Genomic DNA, 21,244 nt, shown 5'->3' with positions numbered 1-21,244 from the left:
TAATAACCAGGATAAAATGAAAACAAAACAACAAAACGGATATTTTAGGGGTTACAAAACTTCTAGATTTGAGGATTCCCTTACCTGTTAGTTCTGTGACCTTAGGCAAGTCATTGAACGTCTCTGAACTTCCATTTCCTCATCTCCAAACTGAAGATAGCAGTTCCTACCTCACAGGATAAATATGATGATGGACTTGAAAGCACAGACTAAATTGTAAAACATTCTACGAACCCAGGTTTTTCTTTCTTATTTACACAAAAAAATTCAAGTCCAAATGCAGTGTTGAGCAGCTCTCTATGCTCAAATATTATCCGTCGCTAGTCTAACTTTTAGCTGCCCTCAGCCTCGGTCACAGTCACCCTGCCTCTTTTCTAAGAATGAGCATCCGAGGAGCGCCTCCTGTGGGTGCTCTTTACAGCTTCAGTTCTGTGATCACAGACTGGGAGTGCTTGCTGCCTCCTTCGGGAAAGCAAGGCCTCTGATTTGTCTTCCCAGCACTCTGACCCTCAAAAGGAACTCAGTGACTGCACTCAGATATCTGAAAGCCATCTGGCGATGGACTCAGCATTTCTAACCCCTCCAGTCTATTCCTTCAGCAGTTCTTCTCATCCCAATAAATAGCAACTCCATTCATCAAGGTTCTCAGGTCAAAAAGTGGGACTCATCTTTGACTCTTATGTTCCATTCCCCCACATCCATATCCAATCTATCCCACAAGGACCATCACTTTCATTTTCAAAATATATCCTGAATACAGCCACTTCTTATCTCCACCAATACCACCTTCCCCCAACCCACAAACATCCCCTGTCTGGAACACGGCAAAAGGGTTTTCACCAGTCTTCCTTTTTCTACCTTCACCACCTAATTGTCTGTTCTTCCTATGACAACCAGAGTGATCATTTAAAGACATAAATCAGATCACTCACAAAGACCCCTCATGATTTCCTGTCTCATTCAAAATAAACTCCAACGACATTATCATGATCTGTGAGACCCCTGCAGATCTGGCTTACCCTGATCCCTTAAATTCATTTTCTTCTGTCTGCTTGTTTGACCCCACTTCAGCCTCTTGTGTTCTCTAGTCCAACAACCACCTTCTTGGTTCAGGAAATTGGTGCTTGTCATTCCACTTGCACAGGACAGTTTTGTCCCAGACATTCAATGCTTTTCTTCATTACGTAATCCAAGATTCTGCTCAAACATTACTTTGCCAGAAAGGCCTTTTCTGATCTCCTCAGCTGCTTGTTTTTTTTTTTTTTATTTTCATAGTACTATATTATATTAAATTTCTGTATTATATATTATATTATATTATATTGCATTAATTATATTCTTGTTTATTGTCTGTCTCCCCATGAGACTGTAAGCCCCATAAGGGCAGGCATTTAGTTTATTTTATTTATCTCCTTATCCCCAGCATTTAGATTAATGTCTGGTACATTTTAGATGCTTTAAGAGGCTTTGTGAAGTATCCTTGAGCCCACAAGGAGACCCAAGCTGTCTTTCAGTTGGATTATTGGTATAATCAAGGGTTTAGAGATGTATCATGTATCAACCAAAAGGTGGTTGGCCTGAGAGGTGGGCTACGAAGAATGACTAAAGGTACGTTTCCAGCAGAATCTGGCACAGCCTAGGGGCCTGAGAGAAACCTCCTCAGAGCCAGAGGGCCTCTGAACGCAAGCCTAGTTCTCTTGGATCTGATTTCACCAAGGTGTTCCCTGATCTAATACGATCTCTCAATTGGCATAAGCCCAAGAAGGAAGGACTTGCCCTAAGTCAATGCAGGAGAAGCCTCCACTTCCATGTCTTGTATTGCTGGCATAGTTTAAATCCATCATTTATTGAGGGCCTACTCCTTGCCAGGGTTTGGGCTAAACACTGTGCATGCTTTATATCATTTACATTATTTAAGAAATAAAATACTATTTCTATTTTATAGGTAAGAGGACTGAAGCTCACAGATGTTAAGTATTTGCCCAAAGTTATACAGATGGAAAATGGAAACATTGAGATTTGAATTATACTCTAAACAATGCTACTCCCTAATGTGTTTCAGCTGAGTAGATTGCTCCTGCACTATCCCCCCAGAGGTAGGTGACTGGGGCTTCTGAGCTAGTTCTCGCAGTATGAACAGATACTGAATAATTTCTGTAAATTGATAAGCAGGGACATTGAGCTTGGACCACATTGACTGGTGTAGAGACCACCGGTGGCCACAGCCTCTGACACCCAGGAGACTGTGAGAGATGTGACCTCCTCTCAGGGCCTGGGAGGGTGCTCAGCTGTGGTTTGTCTCCCAAAAGGAGACTCCAGCCAACTGGACCAGGCTGAGCTGGAATCATGGGACTCACCCACCCACAGAAAAGGTGAACTTTAGCTTGATTAACGATTGTGAAACTCTTTAAGTTTCAGTTCCTAGGGACTGCCTTTTGCTGTAAGCCAATTCTCTTGAAATCTCTAAGCTACGAAACCTGGTCACCAGGAAAGTATTTGTAAATATCCTCCAAGCAGGACTGTCCTCTGGGCTGGGGACAATGTCCTGGCCCCAAAGTCATACCAGGTCCTCGCTCTGAAGTTGGCAGAGAAGATGGGCAAGTGTTTATTCCATACATCTAAAGAGATTGTTCCCAAGCAGGTACCACTGAGCCCTGATAAAGGCACTTAGCACCCCTCTTGGGAGAGGCTGGGTACTATCCCTTTTGCAGCTCCCAAATCCCAGTGCAGTCTGAAGTAAAAAGTTTCTTTGCCAAGGATGCAAGAAGCTAAAATTCCTACTAATCAAGACATTCAGACTTCATACAAATATCAGTTCTTGTGATCCCCAAAACTCTTTCACTACTCTTTTCACAGGCATCACCAATAACCAAAGTTATTCTTCCCTCCAGAGCGTGCTGAGAGAGAAAGCTCTTTTACTGAAGATTGTTTCTTTGACATTCACGCTCCAACAAGGATAGTCTCTTCTGGGCCTAATTTGACTTCTTTATGTGCCAAGAGGAAACTTTCTCTCTGAAGGGCAGGCACACAGATATCTGAAGAGGTCTTTAGGAGGCACTTTATAATTTCCTTGAATTTCCTAGAATGTTTGGAGAATAATGTGTATTGATTAACTGTCTCTTTCAAAATGCTTAAAGTTCTCCTACCCTTTGATTTTTTAAGGGGAATTAACAGTGAATAAGACAAAAAAAGTAGTAGAGGAAGAATATACCAACTCACTCACTCATGTTTTCTAACTAAAAGGAGTGTGGCCTAAAGACCATTATATGTAACAGGGTCCATGCAAGGACATTGAAAGCTAAGCAGCTCTTTCTGATAAATTTGAAATTGGGGCTGGGCGCGGTGGCTCACACCTGTAATCCCAGCACTTTGGGAGGCCGAGGCGGGTGGATCACCTGAGGTCGGGAGTTTGAGATCAGCCTCATCAACATGGTGAAACCTCGTCTCTACTAAAAATACAAAATTAGCCAGGTGTGGTGGTGCATGACTGTAATCCCAGCTACTCGGGAGGCTGAGGCAGGAGAATTGCTTGAACCCGGGAGGCGGAGGTTGCAGTGAGCTGAAGTCGTGCCACTGCACTCCTTCCTGGGCAACAAGAGCGAGACTCCATTTCAAAATAAATAAATGAATATAAAAATAAAATAAATTTGAAATCGGGGACATGGAAATAAGAGAGGTGGCAGTGACTCCTTGAGACTGTGTCATAAGCTGACTCTGACACTAAGAAAGGCAGCATGACTAGACAGTGACCCCAGGAGTCTAGGGCTGAGATCGGGAACACATGATGCTGAGCTGCCCAGCAGGAAGGGAAGTAGAGCTCTAATGATACCACAGCTGTGTCATTTAACACACAAAGATGTGACACTCCTAGGCCAATTCTAGTAGATAATTCTGCTTCCAACAAATAATCTGGCACAAAAATAATAACAAAAAAATTAAACCTATGCTCAATGACATTATAGCAACATTAGCACATCCAATTTTTTTTTTTTTAACTACAGAGTCCTATATTCAGGGCTTCTCAACCTTTTTCCTTGCAGCCCCAGGCCTTACCTGGCCATCCCAGGACACTGACATTTTGGATACTGAGGACCCATTGATATGCCATGGCTGGGAAGCTTTGCTAGTGGAAAGAATACTGGGTTTAGAAACAGAAAACCTGAGCTCCATTTCTGATTGCTGTTACTAGCTGTGTAACTTTGCACAAATCACTTAATTTTTTGGTTCCTGTTGCTGCATCTATAAAATACAAATTCTAAAAAATTCAAAGGACTAATCTTATGAAGAAGGCAATATCATCCCCCATGCTACAGGTGAGAAAACTGTGGCCATGCAATTAATAAGAAAAAAAAAAAAAAGACAATGTAAGAGTCCACAGATTACGCTGCTAGTGTCTCTACACCATGATTTCTTGAGATAGTCTCAAGTGAGGAGGAAAAGGAGTACTCCAGAGCTTCTCAGAGCTGTGAGAAGCCCAGACAGGGTTGTGAGTAGAGAGGGAAGAGAATGGCAATGGAGTACTGCTTAGCTATTTAACTCGCTCACTCTCACATCCCTTGGATTCACCCTAATAGCATCTAAGGGGACAGAAAGGCAGGTTCCTAAACTCCCGAGGGCTTCTGCAAGTGGGCATGCCTCTTGAGCAGAACCAAAGGCCTGGCATCCATTCAATGGCACCTTTGCTTTTCCATTAAATGCCTTTGACATTCGATGCAGTATGGGTTAATTAATTAATTAATGCACAGTGCATCAAAAGTTTCACATTAAACTTCCTCCATTCAGCTCAGTTTTGAGGCCAAGGAGGCAAAAAATAACAGCTCCTGAAACCATTTTCTCTTTTTTTCAAGGTGCTTTTTGAGGAAGTTCACTTTACAACAAAGGAAGTAAAACAGAACCTTTGTTACGATCTTCTTTCCAGCTTTCCTGTAACCTTTGGGTCCACCCTCAGTGCCAGCCCTGCCCCAACCCCTACTCCTCGCACAGGTCTCTGTGACTGCCTCGCCTCCTCTGGGAAGCCTTCCCTGACTACCACCACAATGTCAGTGAGTTTCTCCACTCCTTCCATCCAAAGCATTGCAGCTTCCCCTCTGCAACACATCACATGCTTGTGCATGTTCAATTAAACTTTGGCTCTGCACTTATTGAGTAAGTGCCTGCCTTCCCATGAGATGCTGAGCTGCATGAAGGCAGTGGCTGTATCTGTTTGGTTCACTGCTGAGCTCACAGAGCCTAGGTCAGTGCCTGGCATATGTGTTGGTCAAATCCCCCTGTTTGTTAGTTTCTCCTTCCTCTCCCCAACATCTGAGTCATCAACCCCAAGAGCTGTTCACAGAACACCCACAGTGTGTGGCATTGCGTTGGATGACACAGAGCCCAGGAACACGTCTTCAATTCTAGAGTGAGCTGGTGCTAAACTCAGAGGCAGCCACAGTGGCATGCTGGAAACAAACAGCACACTTGTGATGAGGAAACTGCAGCAGGGCATTCTGCTTTGAATCTCAGTTTCCCCATCTGTAAAATAGGAATACCAACACTTATCATGCCTACCTCATGGAACTATTCTGAAGATCACATAGAGAGATGAAAGAAATTTATAAACTGCGAAACCCTGTACCACAAATGATGACTTTCATTGTTGTTTTTTATTGTGGTAAAACGTATATAACATAAAATGTACCACTGTAAACTCTTTTTTTTTTTCTTTTTTTCTGAGATGGAGTCTCGCTCTGTCCCCCAGGCTGGAGTGCAGTGGTGTGATCTCAGCTCACTGCAACCTCCACTTCCCAGGTTCAAGCAATTCTCCTGTCTCAGCCTCCTGAGTAGCTAGAATTACAGGCGTGCACCACCATGCCCGGCTAATTTTGTATTTTTAGTAGAGATGGAGTTTCACCATGTTGGCCAGGCTGGTCTCGAACTCCTGACCTCATGATCCACCCACCTCAGCCTCCAAAGTGTTGGGATTACAGGCGTGAGCCACCACGCCCGGTCTGTAACCATTTTTAATTGTACATTTTCGTGGCTTAAGTACATTCCCATTGTTGTATAACCATCACCACCATCCCAACTGAATGTACAATTTTTATAAGCAGGATAAAAGGCAGGCAATTTTTCTTATGCCCTCTTTTCTTAAGCAGTCCTTAGCCCTCCCTCTTCTCCAAGCCCCTTCACAGGCCTGTGGTCTTACAGCTCTCATGGCCTAATGCCTTGTTTCATGCATGCAGAAACTGAGAGCTAGATGGGGAAAAGACCTACTTAAAATCCCACAGAACTGGGACTAGAACCTGGGTATCTGGTGCTTTTTCCTCCAATTCACCTCCCACAGCAAAAAAGTAATGCCTCTACAAACCAAGGGCTGCCCAGGATTGCCAGAACACAAAAGCTAGGGAGAGACAAAAAAGAATTTTTCCCTAGAGACAGAAAAGAATTCTTCCCTAGACACTCTGGAGGGAGTGTGGGTCTGCAGACACCTTGATTTTAGATTTCAAGCCTCTAGAACTGTGAAAATATACATTTCTGTCATCTTAAGACACCCTAATTTGTTACAGCAGTCCTAGAAAACAAATAGAGGAAGTATTAAAATTCCCATAAGATAGTTATAATTGAAAAGTGTCCTGGCATCTTTAATCTTTGTAACAACAACATGAGGAGAGTGTGAAATCCTGTGATCAGTCCCTTTTTATGATGAGGCAACCGAGGCCAGAGATATAAGGCAAAATGTCAAGATCACAAGAGAGTAAGCATGGGGGCTGAGATTCAGATCTGTATCCATCCTAAGCCAGTTCCAGATAGATGCTGCCAAGGACCATAACAACCCCCTTCCAGTATGCATCCTTCACTTCCTGGAGACACACGGGGTGGAGTTGGGTTTCTTTGCTGTCAACAAAGCATCAGAGCAGGGCAGACCTCACAAAACCACAAGCCCTTAGGCACATCTAGACCTCAGCCAGGCCTACTCTTGGGTTTTAAGTCAGCCCTTCTCAGATCCAACTTCCTAACTGACTCGTGGAGACTCAAAGATAATCCAGAAAACTCATAGATTTTTGGTAAATTGGATAAATGGTCTTGACCCATTAAGACAAAATTGGACTACATTTGAGAAGGTGGAGTGCAGTCAGCTTGTTATTGGCTTTGAATGTGAAAACACTTCAATTTAAGTGATTTCTCCTAGTCATTAATTCTCCTAAAAAGAAATTTACCTAAAAGTCATCTCCCTTAAAGTATTTTAAAAGTTAGATGAAATTAAAATAAGAATGTTAAAATGCAATTAAGCAATTGTCTTTAAGATTTTAGCTAATTGGCCGGGCATCGTGGTTCATGCCTGTAATTCCAGCACTTTGGGAGGTCAAGGCGGGCGGATCATGGGGCCAGGAGATTGAGACCATCCTGGCTAACACAGTGAAACCCCATCTCTACTAAAAATACAAAAAATTAGCCAGGCGTGGTGGCACAAGCCTGTATTCCCAGCTACTCGGGAGGCTGAGACAGGAAAATCACTTGAAACCAGGAGGCGGAAGTTGCAGTGAGCAGAGATCGTGCCACTGCACTCCAGCCTGGGCGACAGAGTGAGACTCCATTCCCCCCCCCCCCAAAAAAGAAAAGATTTTACCTAATTGACCTAGAGCCTTGAATGTCAAGCTCAAGAGTTCTGACTATTCTAGAAGCTATAGGACATCATTAAAAGGCTGTGGGTCAGGAGTGATGTGCTCTTTAGAAGGGCTAACCTGACAGCCATGAGAAAGATGGATTAGAGAAGAGACTGGAAGAACATTCAAGGCAGCTGGGGAAAAATCGCAAGGACAGAGCTGAGACCAGCGCTGGGCCAGGAGGAGTCGAGTGAACAGGCAAAGATGCATTGTAGACGGACAGTGGCATTTGCTCCTGGCTGGCTGTGGGGAATCAAGAAGGAAGAAAGCTTGGATTTTAACAGTCAGAAGAAAGTGGAAGGAAGAGAAGGGCAGAGGTCAGCAGGAAGACAAGCCTGGACAGTGGCCACACCGGGGTTGATGTGACCATGGGAATCCCGACCACTTATATGAATACTAGTCTGCTCAGTTTTGGACTTGGTTTTAGTGTCAGAAATATAAACTTGCGTCTTGTTTAGGTTGCTGATATTTTGGTTTTCTCTCACTTGCACTCAGACATGATGAATACCATTACTGGGGCTCTCCATCTTCCTCACAACTACAATCTCCTTTGTTTGTTTGTTTGTTTTTTGTAGAGATGGGGTCTTATACTGCCACCCAGGCAGCCTCACAGCTCACTGCAGCCTTGAATTCCTGGGCCCCAGCAATCTTCCTGCCACAGACTCCCAAGTAGCTAGGACTATAGGGTCACATGACTATACCCAGCTAATTTATTTGTTTATTTTTTAAGATGAGATCTCTCTATGTTGCCTAGGCTGGCCCTGAACTCCTGGCCTCAAGGGGTCCTCCTGTCTTGGCCTCCTGAGTAGTTGAAGTTATTGAGATTACAGCTGGGAGCTACCACAACCAGCTTACAATCATCTTTGAAGAAATAACTACTTCAACTCCCAGAATATTCCACAGTTCTGAAAGACACCTCTTCTCTGGTTCCCATATTCAATCTGTCTCCAACACTTACAGTTTCGCCCTTAAAGATAAGTCTAGTGCCTTTGATGATGCTCTTGCCTGGGCGACCACTCACTCATTGTGGCATCTCTCCTCTATTCCCATCAACACAAACACTTCTTGGAGCCTGGTGTGCACTCCCCTGCTGGAGAACCCTGCAACCTGCCCCAATGATTCTCAATGCCCCACCTGACTTCCAAGATTATCCCATACCTGCTTGGACTGATCTGATAGTTTTCCCCACCTTTTTCCAACATAAATTTGAGTTCTAATCAGGCCAGTATTTGTTCCAAAATAGCATGCCCATTCCCAGCTCCATAATTCACTCCATGTATTCTCTCCATATGGAATACCGTCTCACCCTCCACTTGGCTACCGTGCATTTTCAGCCATCTCTATCTTTCAAGGACTTGAGCCACCAGATAGCAGCAGATATGAGTTGAGCCAAGACAAAAATCCGGCAAGGCTGTAAGCAAGCTCCCAGCTAGACTGCAAGCTACTTGAAAACAGAGATCCTGTCGAATGCCTCCTCAGCATCAACCCACTCCCAAGTTCTAAGAAGAGTGATCAATACTGACTCTTAAGAAATTCTTCAAATGAGAGTAGAAAAATGATGTAAAATCATTGAAAAATTCACAAATAACTAAAACTATGTGATAAAATAGATCTCTACACATAAATACAAATGGATTTAAAAATTAAAATAGAAAACCACACTCACTAGGATAGCTACCTCCCCCCACCCCACCCCCACACACACAGAGAGAGAGAGAGAGGGAGAGAGAGAGAGAGAATAACAAGCATTGGTGAAAATGTGGAGAAAGTGGAATCCTTGTGCACTGTTGATGTGAATGCAAAATTGTGCAGCCAGTGTGGGAAACAGTATGGAAGTTCCTCAGAATACTAAACATAGAATTACTGTATGATCCAGAAATTCCACTTCTGTGTATATGCACAAAAGAATTGAAAGCAAGATCTCAACAAGGTATTTGTACACCTATGTTCATAGCAAGGTCATTTGCTATAGCCAAGAGTTGAAAGCAACCCAATCGTCCATTGATGGGTGAATGGATAAAGAAAATATTGTATCTACATACAATGGAATATTATTCAGCCTTAAAAAGTGTTACGGTTTGAATGTTTGTCCCCTCCAAAACTCATGTTGAGATTTAATCACCATCATACACCATATTAAGAGGTGGGACCTGTAAGAGGTAGTTGGACCATGAGGTCCCACTGTCACTGGTGCTCTTATAAAAGGACAAATTCAGCTCCCTCTTGCCCTCTTTTGTCTTTCAGCCTTTTGGAATGGGATGAACAGCAAGAAGGCCCTAGCCAAATGCTGGCCTCTCGGTCTTGGGCTTCTTGGCCTCCAGAGCTGTAATACGATAAGTTTGCATTCATTATCATTACCTCACCTCTGGTATTCTATTATAGTTGCAAACACAAAGACAAAAAGGAAGGAAATTCTGACACATGCTACAACATGGATAAATCTGAGGACATTATACTAAATGAAGTAAGCCAGTCACAAAAAGATAAATACCATACAATTCCGCTTATGAAGTACATAGAATAAGCAAATTCTTAAGGTCAAAATAGAAAGGTGGTTGTCAGGGACTGAAGAAGGGAAGGGGCAGAGGGAGCTGCTTAATGGGTACCAGAGCTTCAGATTTGCAAAATGAAAATAATTCCAGAGATTAGTTATACAACGTGAGTGTACTTAATATTATTGAACTGTACACTCAAAATGATTACGGTAGTAAATTTTATGTTATGTGTATTTTACCACAATTCTAAATTTAAAAAATTCCATAAAATTAGACTCTAAAAGGATTTGGTTTTCAACTCTGGCAGCACATTTCCATCACCTGGGGAATTTTGAAAACAAAACATTGATTCTCCCTCCCCCTCCCTGAGAAATATTTATCTAATTGGTTTGAATGATTCTAATACATGGCCAGGAGAATCACTGGAGTAGGAATTAGAAAAAGTGTCAGTAATTCACATATATTTTATTTTATTTTTATAATTTCAACTTTTATTTTAGATTCAGTGTTACATGTATAGGTTTGTTGCATAGGAATATTGTGTGATGCTGAGGTTTGGGGTATGATTGCTTTCATCAGCCAGATAGTGAGCATAGTACCTAATAGTTTTTCAACCCTCATCCCTCTCCTTCCCTCCCCTATTTAGTAGTCTGGTGTCTATTCTTGCTACCTTTTTGTCCATGAGTACCCATTGTTTAGTTCCTACTTATAAGCGAGAACATGCATTATTTGGCTTTCTGTTCCTGCATTAATTTGCTTAGGATAATGACCTTCATATTAATACGGAGAATATGATTTGTTCTTTTTTATAGCTATGTAGTAATTCATGGTGTATATGTACCACATTTTCTTTATCCAATCCACTGTTGATGGGCATCTAGGTTGATTCCATGTCTTTGCTATTCACATATATTTTAAGGACAAAGAATCTTAGAAGAAATGTATGAGAGCTAGAGAAAGAGCTCAAACTTTAGTTTAATGTACCTGAGGTTGATTCCTATCCTACCACTCTTTATCTTTGTGACACTGGGCAACTTATGTCCCAACACCTGTCAAGGTACTCAGTGTCCAGCCTGATGCCTAGCATACAGTAAACTATCAATAGATAATACATGAATGAATAAATAGCATGTCTTTGTAGGAATGTAGTTAATACATGGTCACTTTATTTTGATATTTATCTACTAGAAACAATAAAGGTAGAGTCCCAAAATAGTGCTGGTATAGACTAGGCATACAATAAATGATAGATACATCATTCCACAAACAATGTGGAAAGACCTTTAGAGATCATCGAATTCAACCTTCTCATTTAGCAGGTGAGAATATTGGGGACCAATTAGGAGAACAACTCTTTGCCCAGCATCCTTTTTATCATATATGATAGCCTTCCACATTCTTAGCCTTGGGTATCTGAAATGTTTTAGTGTAAACACTTACAGTGAGACTTCTAAAAATTGATGCTGCTATTCACTTATAACAGGAATTAGGATATATTCAAATAATCCTGCAAGTGCCTTGCTCATTCATGTCAGATGGCAGAATGTAGCTCTTTATAACACTCTGTGGGACATCAAATCTGAGATGATGACCTTGAGACTCCACAGGTCTGAGCTACTCTATGTATTGATGACAATTTCCGGGGGTTCCCTGGAGAGTAAATCACTCCTTGCTAATTGTCAAGAGTTTTCCCTAAAATGAAGCTCCAGAAAAGCTTCCAAACTTTAAGACCTCAGTGACCTACCAACAGCCCTGTGGCTTTCAGTTATGTACTGACAGCCCATATGAAGTGTGGCCAGAAGTAGGGGTACAGACTACCTGTGAGGGCTGGGCAGGCCACCTGCAATCTCAGAGTCACTTTCCCAGATTCTCACTCATATGTATGCCAAAGTCTGGAAGCATTGTCATTCTAGGGACCATTTAGCAATTTATTCATTCCAGTGTTTGACATCTTACTGAGCATAATATTCTGTGCAGGCTTTGTGCTTGGCTCCATACCTAAAAAGTCAAGGAAGATATTCCTCTGAACATCAAGGAGCTTAGAATCTACTGGAAGATACACAAGCAGCAGATGATGTAGTACTGCGTGATCATTTAATGATTCAATAAAAAAACTTTTGAGAGACCACTGTACTCTAGGCATAGATCCACATACAGAAAGGTTGTACAGAATAATGGTCAAACCATAAACTCAATGCCCATGCTGTCTGAATTTACACCCTAGCTCCACTGCTCACTATCCGTGTGACCTTGGACAACTGACTTAACCTCTGTGTGCTACAGTTTTCTCATTTGTAAAATGGAGATAATAATGCCACTACCCTCTCTCGGTGATTGTGATGACTCAGTGAGTTCATATGTGTAAAGCCTAGAATAGTCTTCTGGCATATAGCAAGTCCAGAGTAGGTTTCTGCAGAATTCTAAGCGTCATGTAGGCAAGGACTTTTGCAGCTAAGTATTTGTCCAATGGCTAAATGAATTTCTGTGGGAGATTTGCCAGCAACATGGCAGGCTAAGCTGGAATTAACTGATTATTCTCTATGCTTCCAACACATATATGTTAGGCGATATAGAAATAAACACTTACAAAATACGCATCTGGGCTCCAAAGAAAGATAAATCTCCAGATACTTCAAAATCAAAGGAAGAAATCACAGGCAGAGGTTTAAGTGGAAGCTGACACATTAGAAGTCTCAGGAAATGCTGATTGTTGTAATAGTGGTGGTGGTGATGGTGGTAGTGAGGATCGTGGTAACGCTTATGATGGGGATGATGATGATGAAGATAATGGCTGGATGAAGATAAGTCTCAAGAAGAATTACAGGGCACCTTCAGATAAGAACAGTGTTCCCAGAATAATTGTTTAAGAAGTCATTCTTTTATCTGTTTTGCCTGTGGCACTCCCATAATTACCAGATAGATCTTGGCCTCCCTGAAGTTGGAACTACCTATCTTATCACTCCATCTCAGCTGTTCAGGTTCATGTAATGATCACTGCAATCAGTAAACTGAACCAGGTTCGGGAATTGCTGAGGCACTATCCTCTTTTTCTGGAGCACCTATACACAAAATCAGAGACTCAGAATCTAATGTGTAGAAGAAACATACTATGTCAACAAGTCAGACTCCCACCCAATGGTTCATGTAACTGCTCACCATAGCCACAAAGGTTGCTCAGCCTACCAAGTATTTCTAAGGAAAGTATCCACTTTCACAGGTCTGGTAGAAGACATTAATGTTCTGTCTCCTTACAGCCTGCAGTAACCTATTGTAGCTCTAGGTTCTTGGGATACCAATCTACAACGGACGATAAAACATCACTGGCATAAACAGGAATATGGTGCCACCCTACTCAGGTTTCCACATGACTTCTTTAAATAACTAGCAAAATATGAATTGGAACTGCTGAAACCATACAGACAGCACATTGGAGTAAAAATTTTAAAAATATTCTTAGCTGGCACTAGCCAATACAAGGTGAGTGTTAGTTCTTTCCATGTGCAAAGTGTACAGTACAACTACTGGATGAGCCACCAACTCTGAGGTCAGTTAGCTAATATTCTAAAATTGAATAGTCTACTCCATTTGCAGAATCCATAAATAATTTTTAAAAATATAATAATACATAGTGTAGTGTTGCTCATTGGGAATGAGTGATCCATTTAATATCTATATCTTAAACTCTTTATTATACTTCCCTCAAAGCTATCTGATTCTGAAAATAAAAATTCCTAGGTGATTCCAAATAAGTTAAAGGGTTACACTGCATTGAGCAGACATAATAAATCTTTAATTTTTTTACAATAAAGAAAGAGGCACATCGTTTTTATAACTATAAAATTAGTGTCTCACAGAACCTATTAAATAAATGTTTAAAGATTCTCCTTTTCAAAAGCACCACGTGTCTCAGTTTAGCCCTGGTTCTGTTATTGTAAACATGCTCCTGTCCCCTGCCTCTGGTCCCCCAAACACTTATACTCATGCTTGGCTACCCTCTGAAAGCCAACTTTGCTCCTAGACAATCAGGAATTTCTGATGGAAAGGTGGTTATTGGGAGATTTCAGTTCCCCTCCCCACTGTCAGGGGCAGCATAGTATGCTGATTAGGAACCCAAGGTCAAGTTTTCTGGGTTCATTTTCTGGCCCTGAAATAACCATATGACCACTTGATAATCATGTCACTCTAGGTCTGCTACCTCATCTATAAACAAGGGTAATAGTAATAGTGCCTTATTCATAGTGCAGTTTTGAGGGACAATGAGTGAACGCCTGGAAAGCTTGAAGGACAATGCTTGGCACATAGAAGCATCCAGTAGGTATGAGCCATTATTATTCTTGCCACTGTATTTTCTTCAACTCTGGGTGTGTCTTTCCTTCTCTCCCCTGTTTCTCAGGTTCATGCCCCCTCCCACCCAAATTTCTGTCATGATTTGGGACTGGGGCTATGGAATACAGTAGTAGACATTAGGGAAGATTTCATGAAGGTGATGACATTCAAGCTGAACCACAAAAGATGTCTTGCTCCTTATTTGAGTGCTTTTCAGAAAATTAGGAAATTAAGAAATTGCATAACCCCCTTGAAATTCTTTACAGGATAATTAGAGCCCCCTCAGCTTCCTTCTGTATATTATCAGACTGATATATTTAGCGCTCTCTTTCCCTTCCTTTTATGTTACATCTTCCCAACCTTGGTGTTATGCCTTTTATCCTTCAGAGATTTTCCCCTAACTTTATCTTTTCTGAACTTTCTGAGCCCAAAGGCATGCCATGTGCCAGCTGCAGTAGCACCAGGGCTTAGCAGAACAGGGTAACACATCCAAATTTTCCTTGAGCTCTCTATTCCTAAAAATATAATTAGCTCTACAGAAACCACACACAAGACTTTATTCAGCCGAAAATAAAATGAAGTGGTTTATTGGACCCAAACTGCTTTATTTTTGTGCAATTTCTGTCAGTTTCACACATTAATTGTAATTATACTAAGAGAAGAATTATGGGATAACTGTCAAGTGCACAGACTCTAAAATTGACAGGGCTGCAGTAGGTGATGCATATTATTCACTGCACATAAGCAATCAGCTGAGGGGTGAGTGGGGCCTCATATCTACTCAGAAGAGGCACATTTTTTATTTCCTACAATGATATCACAGGGGCTATAGTGCTTACATACAGGGAGATCGAGTAAATAAGTAAGTATATTAAGGATAGTGGGGCCCCAATTTCTCATTTTCGCAGAAAGGAGTTCTAAATATGAAAAGGGTTACTGGATTACAATTGGATATATCAGTGTGAACTCTTGGCTTTTAATATCAATAGATGTAGATTGACGTGAATGTGTCAGTGTGTACATGGATATATTTTCTAGTTCTTTCCACCAAGAGGACCTAGAATCCATGATGCCCATAACCATGATCATACCAATACCTAGGTCTTGGTTTCTAAAACACGATTCTCCACTAACAAGAACCAGAGCCCACTGGAAACATGGAGGATTCTAGGGCCGAGAAAATGAAAGTAAAAGACGAGCCAGGAGCATCATGAAGATCAAAAAATTAAGAAAGTGCTCAAAAATCTTGGGGATATATCAAATCTTGGGGACATAAAGCCAGCTTGAGAGAGCTTCCTATTTTCAACTGCCACTGGTCTTCCAAGCACCTGTACTTATGTTGGGCCAAATCAGAGAAAATTTGTACATCAAAATAAGTAAGGAAAGTCATAGATTATAACCCACTGAATCAAATTAGAATCCATGAATACATACTGAAACAAATGAATTAAAACATAAATTGGAGAGAAGGCAATTTTTCTACCTTAAAGTAGAATACAAACTAATAAATGCCGACTGAATGATGAAATTAGAAAATCATCATTTGGTAGTATCTTGGTAATCATCGATTTGGGGCCAGGCGTGGTGGCTCACACCTGTAATCCCAGCACTTTGGGAGGCTGAGGTGGGCAGATCACCTGAGATTGGGAGTTTGAGACCAGACTGACCAACATGGAGAAACCCCGTCTCTACTAAAAGTACAAAATTAGCCGGGCGTGGTGGCACATGCCTGTAATCCCAGCTACTCGGGAGGCTGAAGCAGGAGAATCCCTTGAACCCGGGAGGTGGAAGTTGCGGTAAGCCAGGATCATGCCACCACACTCCAGCCTGGGCAACAAGAGTGAAACTCCATCTCAAAATAATAATAATAATAATCGATTTGGGCAAAATCATCAACAGATGCTAAATTTAATGGATTAAAATTTGATAGGAAACAGGATATTTACATTGTCTCAAAATATTATCCTATAAAACACATATTAATTAGTAAATATAAAATACTTATTTCTTGATAAGTACAAAATGGTTATTAGTTAATCTTAGAGTGGATAAACTTAGCAAGCATCATCTTAACCAAGTGAAAAAACTTGACATCATCAATAATGGGACAAATCAACACAATGTGACTCCTGATATGATGCAGTGAGAATAAATAATCATTTCTGTGATTTTCCTGACAAATACGTATAGCTTGAATTCAACCATTAGGAAACATGAGATTAGTCCAAATCGAGAGACATTTTATAAAGTAATGGGGCTATACTCTTCAGAAACATCAATGTCATGAAAGATAAGGAAAGAGTAAAGAACTGTTTCAGACTAACATGACTCAATAACTAAATGCAACCCATGATCCTGGGTAGTATCCTGGATCCGTAAAAGATATTCATAGGACAGTTGGCAGATTTCTAATGGAGTCTATGGATTTTGATGGTTGTACTGTGGGTATGTAGGACAATGTCCTTGTTTCTAGAAATACACATTGAAATATTAAGGAGTACTCAGGCATCTTGTCTGCAATTTACTCTCAAATGGTTCAAAATAGTATGTACAAGTAGAGAGAGGCAAATGTGACAAAATGCTAAGGACTGGGAAATCTAGGTGAAAGTGTACAGGATTTCTTGTGATATTGTTAAAAATTTCCATATGTATTAAATTCTTTCAATTAAAAGTGTTTTATTTCTAATTGGTGAAGACAAATCTTTTGCTCTGCAGTATTTTTAGACCAAAAGGATCACAAGATTTCATCACTAGCAAACCTGCACTAAAAGAATTATTAAAGGAAATTCCTCACACAAAAAGAAAAATAATTCCTCCAAAACATTGAAATGCAAGAAGAATAAAGAACAGTAGAAAGAGTAATTAACATGTTCTAAAACGCTAGCATTGTCAGTGAAGTGATAAAAGTACTCATTTACATTATACTATAAGTCAAGTTTGCATGTTCTAATTGTTAGGCTAGCTATTAAAGACAGTAAAAAATATGTAACTAACAAATGATAAAGAGGAAAATGTTATGATGATAATAATAATAATAGAACTTCATTAATCCAAAAAGAGAAAGCAAGAAGAATGAAAACAAACAGAACAGGTAGGACAAATAGAAAACTAATTTTCAAATAGTTGTATGAACTAATATACTTATTTCTATGAATACTAAATACTATTAAAATACAAAGATTGTCAAACTGAATAAAAATATAAAACCTAGGCAAGCTACATATGAGTCATTTCTTAGAGACACAGAAATATTGAAAGTAAAAAGATAGTCAAGCTATATCATATAAACATTAACTAAAATAAAATTGATATAGGTTTACAAATAGCAGTAAAGTAACTTTTAAGATAAAAATTATTGTCTGAAATAGAGACACCTTTGATAATAATACAAAGTTTCATTCACCACAAAGATATAACAATCTCTAAATTTGTATGCATCTGATAACACAGTTTCAAAATACATAAGGTAAAAATTTATAGAACTAAAAGAAATAGTTGAATGCACATCAGTGTGAAAAACTTTAACATACTTCTCATAATAATGAGTAGAATAAGCAGGAGGGAAATCAGTAAGAACAAAGAATACTTAAGCAATGCAATAAACAAAACTAATCTAATTGATATTTATAGAACACTGCAAAGAAGGAATAAATGTTCTTTTCAGTGCGTAAGGAGCAGTTATTAAATTGACATATACTAGACTGCAAAGCAAACCTTAACAAATTTCAAAGGCCTGAAATCTTTTAAAATATGTTTTCTGACCACAGTGGAATTAAGCTATATCAGTTACTAAAAGATGACTCTAAAATTCCCATATGCTTGGAAATTAAATAATATCATTCTGAAAAACCTCTGGGTCAAAGAAATAATGATAATATAAATTATGACATATTTTAAATTGAATGGTAATGATTCTACAGCTTATGAAACCATGGGAGAAGTTAAAAATGTGCTGAGAGAAAATAGATTTAAAAGCTTATATTAGAAAATAATATAAGCTAAAATCAATTACCTAAGTATCTACTGCAAGAACTTAGGGACAAAAGCAAAATAAAGTCCAAAAAGGTAGAAGAAAGAGTATAATAAAGAAGAAAAATTAATGAAATAGAAAACAAATCTACAATAAAGAGAGTCAGTCAAACCAAATGTTGGTTCCTTGAAAAAATGGATAAAATTAATAAACTCCTGTCAAGACTCATGAATAAAAAAGAAAGATGGACAAATTTGAAGTATCAGGATGAAAAAGAAAGCATCACTACAGAACCTACGGAAATTGAAAAAAAGAAGAAGATATTATGAAAAATGTTGTGAAAATAAATCTGAAACTTAGATGAAATAAATGTCTAGAGCACAACTTTCCAAAACAGACACCAAAAGAGATCTGAAATGTGGACATTCTTATTTCTATAAAATAAGCTAAATCTACTATCAAAATCCATCCCACATAAAAAACTCTAGGCCCTGATGGCTTCGCAGGTGAATTATCTTAAACATTTAAGAAAGAAATAATGGTAATATTATGCACTCTCTTCCTGTGTATAGAAAAAGAGATAATGTTTTCTAAATCACTTTGGTGAGGCCAGCATAACCTTGATACTTTCTTACTCTGAAAGTTTGTGAAACAACTGTAAGATATAATAGTTAATAATTTATTGAGAACTCTACAGTATGTCAGGAACCACTCAGTGCCACCCCAGGAAGTATCTCCCATATTTTTTGTTACCCTCATTTTTAGAAAGTTTTTATTAATACTGATTAAAATGTTTTTGGAACTTCCATCCATCAGCCCTATTTCTACCCTAAATGGGTGGTGGGGGGGAGGGAAGTAATGTGCAAAAGAGTCCACAGATATATTTGCTCCATCTTGAAACCTTACACCATCATCAACTCTTCAAGGGTGTCAGCTTAGGATAAGGAAAGATTCAGAGTGTCTGTTTTATACATTACTTGGGAAAGATGTAGTCTCTGGACCCAGGACAAACCAAGCAAATAACAAGTGTTAAGTAAATATTTGAAAGGAAAAGAGGGAAGTCATCAGCCTGCTTCATGCTATAGGTACTTAACTCTCACATGGTCATTTCTTCTCCAATCCCTGTAGTTGCCTTCATGCTTTCCCAGCTCTGTTCATCCTACTCATTGTCTGCCTTAGAAGGGTGTCTGTAAAACACAGATCTGATTATGTCTTACTTATGCTGAAAAAGGTCTATAATCCATGGTTTTGTTCCAACCCAAGCCTGCCTTCACCCAGGAGGGGCATAGATACCCTCTAAAAGAGATGGACCTCCTGGCCACTTTCCCCAACCCCTCCCGGTGGCTGTCCCCAGGGGAAGGTCTGGGCCTGCCCCACTACCTGACCCTTTGAATGGTGGGGTTCCTCATGCTAGAGCCCTGAACTTGGCCATGCTGTCATATCCTGGATGCACTCTATGACCCTCTTCTTCTACAACGCACATCTGGGGACCATGTCTCACCCCGTCCTAACTCCTGAAAATTCACTACAGGCTCAAGCTGTGAATGTTCCACTCACTCAGGAAAAGAATTTGGATAAGAATAGCATGTTAGGCTCATCATAATCTGTCATAAATCAGCCTCCTGCCACAGTCCTCAGCCACTGGAGAATGCTTGCCACTCCCTCAACAGGTCAAGTTCTTTAACATATGCTCTTCCTTCTGCATTAAATGCCTCATCTCCTCCTCCCAACAAACAACCTCCTCTCATCGCCTTGTCTGCCTGTGAAATTCCTACTCATCCATCAAGGCCCACCTCAGATTGTGTCTTCTCTCTCCCTGAGCTCCATCAGGATTAAGTAGATTTTGGGGTTGTGCTTCTTTTCACACCAATCCCATTTTACTCTGACAGCGATATATGTCTGCCTCTGCCTGCAGATCAGAAGCTCCAGGAAGATGGGACTGTTGCCCTGTTTAGGGTGATATCCCTAAAGACGAGCTTCATGAAATATTTTTGGAATGAACCAAAGCAGGAACTGTGCCATCATTGAATGAATAAATGTGGTGGACATTAACAAATTGTCCTTTAATAAATGAATTAATGAAGATACTGTTTTTAGAGGTAGCTTTCATTTGTTACACACTTGAACATCAATACTCACTATCTCTGCCATTGTCAACATGAAGTTGTATACTGATTGATTGGTTTATTTATTCATTCATTTACTGAATCCCTAATATTGTAACACAATGGGCTAGATGCTGGGGATATGGAACTAAATAAAACAGATCCTGCCTTCGCAGAGCTCAGATTCTCCTGGATCCAATTGTAAAACAATGGAGAGGTGCATTAATAGACATATGTTTATGTTTCATTCTTTTCAAAGAAACATACTATTCTTTTGTTTTAAAAATTAATATGCTTGTGATAAATGTTATTCAGTGGCTGGTAACACTATAGAATTTTAGTTAACACCAACATCATCAAGCAAGATTTTGCATAATTCTTATTTGAAGCTAAAAATGTGAATGAATTTTCACCTGAAAGAAATGAAGAATCTTTTTCCAAAAACAGAGATAATTATTAGCAATTTCTGGAGGTGAACTAGCAAAGGATTCATTCTTACATCGTTCTCGTCTGTCTGATGGAGATGGAAGGTTTATATAGGCTTCACTAGTCCCCATGGCAACAGCCTTTCTCCTGGGTTACCATAGGAATTGTGAAGGCCTTTATAAACCTCCATTAGCAGAGCTTAGGCCGGCAGCAGTCAGAAACGTCTGCTGGAGAAGACACTGCAAAGTGTCAGTGAGGGCATCTGAGAATTAATTTTAC

The sequence above is a fragment of the Rhinopithecus bieti genome, unplaced genomic scaffold (genome assembly GCF_001698545.2).
Source record: "Rhinopithecus bieti isolate Rb0 unplaced genomic scaffold, ASM169854v2 scaffold_32229, whole genome shotgun sequence".
Classification (NCBI taxonomy): domain Eukaryota; kingdom Metazoa; phylum Chordata; class Mammalia; order Primates; family Cercopithecidae; genus Rhinopithecus; species Rhinopithecus bieti.
Note: the sequence above shows the minus strand (reverse complement) of the source record.